Source organism: Mus caroli, chromosome 12, assembly GCF_900094665.2.
Source record: "Mus caroli chromosome 12, CAROLI_EIJ_v1.1, whole genome shotgun sequence".
NCBI classification, from domain to species: Eukaryota; Metazoa; Chordata; class Mammalia; order Rodentia; family Muridae; genus Mus; species Mus caroli.
The window spans coordinates 67,411,801-67,417,446 of record NC_034581.1 but is presented as its reverse complement, the minus strand read 5'-3'; positions in this window follow the sequence as shown (position 1 = coordinate 67,417,446).

Below are 5,646 nucleotides of genomic sequence, written 5' to 3'. Positions count from 1 at the left end.
CCCTTAATCCTAGCACTCAGGAGGCAGAAGCAGGAGTACTTATGTGAGTTCGAGGCCAGCCTGGTCTACAAAGTGAGTTCCAGGACAGCCAGGGCTACACAGAGAAACCCTGCCTCGAAAAACCAAAAAAAAAAAAAAATCATGAGAGGAAATCTCACTTGATTCTGTTTCACTTATCAGCATACAAATAATTTTTTTCTCAGTAATCGTTATAATTTTATAGATCCTCTTTATGAGAGATCAAAATAAAGCAGACTTAGAGAGAGAAATGACTAAAAAAATTCTAGATTGGAAGCCAAAGAAGAGAAGTTAGATGATTCTTTAAATCAGAATAAAGAACCTTTAAATGATAGTAAGATAGGTAGTTCCAGATGAGTAAAATCCATTAAGGGATTGATGGATTAGAATGGCAACACATATATGCAGTATATAGAACTAAAAGTACAAATTATGTTTGATGCTTAGAACAATGCCATACAATAGATTATATGTTCCACTTTGTAGAGTTTGGAGAATTAAAATATGTTCACATGCTGATGCGCCATACTACTGGTATACATTCAGAATATAAATATGAGAAGTCTAATCCTGAGCTTGCACATAGCAGGAAGTGAAGTGCAGTGGTGGCTATCTCGGAAATGCCATCGCAGAGTGAAACTGATGTTTATATATATATACATATATACATATATATATCCATTAGAATACAAGAGTTTTTTAGACATTATGGCAGAAAACATGTTACAGACATATTTTACAATCCTACAGGACAGGCAGTTGGAGAGAGCGCTAGTCTTACTTAACAAACAAAAAGTGGTAACAAAGGTCCCAGAGGTAGATTACATTGTGCTTTATTGACTTTAATTTTGCATGTTTTCTTTCTTTCTTTCTTTCTTTCTTTCTTTCTTTCTTTCTTTCTTTCTTTCTTTCTTTCCTTCCTTCCTTCCTTCCTTCCTTCCTTCCTTCCTTCCTTCCTTCCTTCTTTCTTTCTTTCTTTCTTTCTTTCTTTCTTTCTTTCTCTCTCTTTCCTTGCTTCCTTCCTTATTTAAAACAAAGCACATTTAAGACTGAAAAGAATATCATACTGACACAGCAGCAAAAACTGGACTGATCTTTGATAATCATTGTACTTAAAGCCAAGTCAATAGAACTCAGGACTACCAGGCCAGGGATGGCACCACCCACAAAGGGCCCTTCCACCCTCAATCACTAACTGCGAAAATGCCTTACAGCTAGATCTCATGGAGACATTTCCTTACAGGAGGACCCTTTCTCTGTGATAACTCCAGCTTGTGCCAAGTTGACACATAAAACCGGCCAAATTGATAAAAATCAGATTTGACAGGGGAAGACGCTGCAAACAGAAAGAAAGAAATCATGAAGATCGACAGAACAGGCAACTTGTATTTCTGGTCCTGCTTGGGAACAGCTCTGAGGCTGAAAATGTCTCCAGCCAAAACTTCAGCCAAAAATCTTGTTGGCTACAAAATCCTCCGAATTTATCATGCCATCCTTTCAAGTGGCATAGATCGAAATTTATATTACAGTTTGTTTATACAGTCCAAACTAATTTATAAAGACAGATGGCTTACCTGCTTGAACAGAGAGCTAAGAATCATCTTTAACTGAATTGTGTACACCCCACATTCCATACATATATTACGGCAGAAATGCATATTACTTGTGAAAGTTTATATGCTTACAGATACCAATGGACCCTCAAGGATGCTGAGACACTGCAACATATTTATTCCACCATCCTGCTTGATCCTACCCAAGACTGCCTCAATGATGTTTCCTCAAAATCTGCATCCAGGACAATTTCTAAATGGCTAGCTAGATCACTCAGGAATTCAGTTAAGCCTTGAACTTTCTCAGCATGCAGAGACTGGATAGCAAATGTTAAAGCCAGCTTTGTTTGTTTGTTTGTTTCTTCCTTCCTTCCTTCCTCTCTCTGTCTCTCTCTCTCTCTTTCTTTCGCCCTGGCTGTCCTGGAACTCAACTTTGTAGACCAGGCTGGCCTCGAACTCAGAAATCCGCCTGCCTCTGCCTCCCAAGAGCTGGGATTAAAGGCATGCACCACCACTGCTCAGCTAAAGCCAGCTTTGTTAAGACTAACCAATAACCCAATTTTCTTAGACCATCCCTGCCCAAAAAGGAAAAGGGTGCCCCCAGACAGCATGAGCAATTTTAAGAGAGTGACACCCCCATTCCCAAAAGATGGGGGTGGGCGGACTTTTGTCATCCAATGGATAATGGATGTTTATCATCATTTAAGGGGCATAGTTACAAGTTATGGTCTTGGGCAGGGAGAAAACAAAATAAGGGATCCAGGGGTTAGATTTAGGGGTTTATTTTTCCTCTTTTTGTTTCCTCTATCCTTCTTTGTCTCTTTTCTAGTGTTGGGGAAAAGTGAGGAGAAAGGATGAAAAGAAAAAACGGGGAATATAGTAACAGGATAAAGAATAACGGTTATGGTGGTACACACCATTAATTCCAGCCCTTGGGGAGGCAGAGGGAGGCAGATGTCTGTGAGTGTAAGGCCAGGCTTATATAGTCCTAGGCCACACAGAATTATATAGTGAAAAACCCCTTAAATTAAATAGCACAGTAGGGGACAAACAGTATCCTTGGCACACAGAAGACAAATCTCCTGGTCTGCATACATAAAAACAGAACCCTGTTCAATCAAGTGCAAACTGGATCCATCAGAAAAAGATCAGGACTTCTTCTTTCAGCATTTCTTGTGACTTGCTTTGACCAATGAAACGATCCAGAAAAAGGTAACATTAAGAGCAAATGTCTGTAAGATCAAGGGTTTGAGTAAGACAGGTCCATTCTGGGGTTAGCAAGATGTGTGTGTAGATGTGTGTGTGTGGCCAAAACAGAAGAGAGAGGAAGGTGAGTCTCGACAGTCATAGGATCCAGACATTAGAGGCGTCACAGAGGAACAGGGATGGGGTCCCCATGAATCCAGGTGTATGTATCAGAGGACCTCCATCTTCTAATCCTCTTGCTTCCCTGCCCTCAGGGCTAAGATTATGAGTGTGCCTTCAACCCAGCCAAGAAGTGACAAGGGAGGGTGCAGGATTCCCTGGGCAGGAGTTTTAAATTTCAATGGGAACTTTCCAACCTAATATTCATTTCAAAGGGTTCTCTAAACCTTCAGGTCACTGTTGGTCAGGTGCAGATTACTGCTTCAGGGAGTGTAGTAACAGTGGGACATCTATAATCTTAAAAGTTTCAATTGGGGCTGGCAAGATGGCTCAGGAGGTAAGAGCACTAACTGCTCTTTCAAAGGTCCTGAGTTCAAATCCCAACAACCACGTGGTGACTCACGAGATCTGACCCCTTTTCTGGTACATCTGCAGCCAGCTACAGTGTAAAACCATTTTCCAGCCTCCCTTAATCTACTGCCCTTTCTCTCTTTGAGATCCAACAGGAAAATGTCAACTTCATTCAATAACTTCATGTCCAGGGCACAATCATTTCCCCCACAAACAAACAATTTTTATGCTTGAACAAATGTTCTTTAAGCAAACTTGACATTCAGCCCAGGAAATCAGAATATAAGCAGTTCCCAAAGAGCCAACCCTGCAATCTTTAAAACCCAACACTCCATTCTTAGCTCGCTCTGGAGACTTGCTCTGCAGAAGTCCCTTTGTGAAACCCTGATTGTCCCAGGCTGAAGCTTTTTACCAATACCATTGTCCAGTTAGGTGCCAGGTCCATCTGCTCTCCAAGCAAGCCTCTCTGAAGGTCAGGGTGATGGGGAAACTGACTTTGAACAAGAATATCAGCACATGTAACACACTTCAAACTGTTCAGCTGTAGTGTCTACGGTGTTGCAAAAATCAGAACACAGGCAAAATAAAATAAAATAAAATAAATTAAAAAAAAAGAGCCCAGGGGTGTGTAAGGATGCAGATTTGATTTTAGAATTCTCTGAGCTTCTCATGGAAGTCCTAAAGTGGAGTGGAGTCTGAAAATGTGTGTATATAAACTAAAAACAAGGGATGGTGGAGGGAAGGCAAGGATTTTGCCTCTAGATTGCAAGTAAACATTTAAAAAGACTGCCAAGTCAACCTCCTTTCTGCGAAGCACACAAAAGCAGTTCCAGCATATTCAGGAAATGCTAGGGCTGCTTTTATTCTGAGGATCTCTGCAGCCAGGTGCCTGAAGAAAGGCAGCGATGCACCGGTGGGATTTGCATCAATTACATGGATAGTCTCTTACTTTGCCTTATGATGAGTTAAAAAAAAAAAAAAATCACTTCCTATAAGCCCGGACTATACTGTATCTACAATAACCCCAAATGCAAAAGTGTGTACTTATTTTTTTTAGAAATGTTCTTGAAACTGTTAGTTTAAAAGGGTTTCCACAGCCTGAGTGGTGGCACTCAGGAGGCAGAGGCAGGTAGATCTCCGTGAGTTCAAGGCCAGCCTGGTCTACAGTGCAAGTTCCAGGGCTACACAAAGAAACCATGTTTCAAAAAACCAAAATAAATAGTTTCTACAGTTCTTGGAAGTTAAAGAGTTAAATAATTAGAAAGAACTATGTCCTTAGCATAATAAACAATGAACATTTCAAAAACTCTTTTGTTACACAAAGTCAAATGTACATTCAAGACTGCTTGATACATGAGCAGATACCATGGAATGGTATATACAGAGAAGGCACATGAAAACTCCCTCTGAACCACAAAAGCCACAAACGGGCAAATCCTTTGATTTTTTTTAAAAAAAAATTCTACACAATGTTGCCAGTCATTTCAAACATAATAGTAAACTACAAGTTTAAAAGATTTTTAGAAGGCAATAGGATAGCCACAGTCTAAATTAGTTTCACTTCCAGAATAAAAGCTGAATTTATTTAAAGAACAATTAATTTCAAGAATTTTTCTAAGACTGTACTGGACTCCCAACACTGATCCAATACTAAAAAGAATGGTCTCTTCATTTCAGTCGTGCATTTCAATATTTTCTTTTCTTTTTTTACTTTTTTTATTTAAATATTTTTAAAATATATTTTATGTATATGAGTTTACTGTAGCTGTCTTCAGACAGATCAGAAGAGGGCATCAGATCCCATTACAGATGGTTTTGAGCCACCATGTGGTTGCTGGGAATTGAACTCAGGACCTCTGGAAGAGCAGGCAGTGCTCTTAACCGCTAAGCCATCTCTCCAGCTCCTGTCATGCATTTCAAAACAAATCCTTTAAAGATATATACTGTTGTGTAAATGAAAAAAATAAATAGATAAAAAGGGAAAAGACATGACTTCTAGGGATGGTGGAGGAGAAAGTTTACTGTAAATAAGAGAGCGCATAGGTAGTGGCAAGGACAGGGCCATCTGAGAGAGTCCATAGTGGACATGACCAGGCTGAGCTGGGCCATGGGTGGGGGAGGGAGGAAGAGACAGGAACAGTGCAGCAGCTAAGATGCCAACTGTATTCAAGGGTCAGGTAACCAGAATGTCTGGATTATTGAGGAAGGAGCTCCTGGGGAAGGACAGCCCAGCCTCTGGGCTGGGTAGAGCAAGGTATGCCAGATGTAACAGGTGGGGACTGAAGGATGCTGGGAAAACTTAGAGGACAGGTCCACTTAGATGTTAACTAGGCACCTCAGGCATTTGCCCCAGGTATGA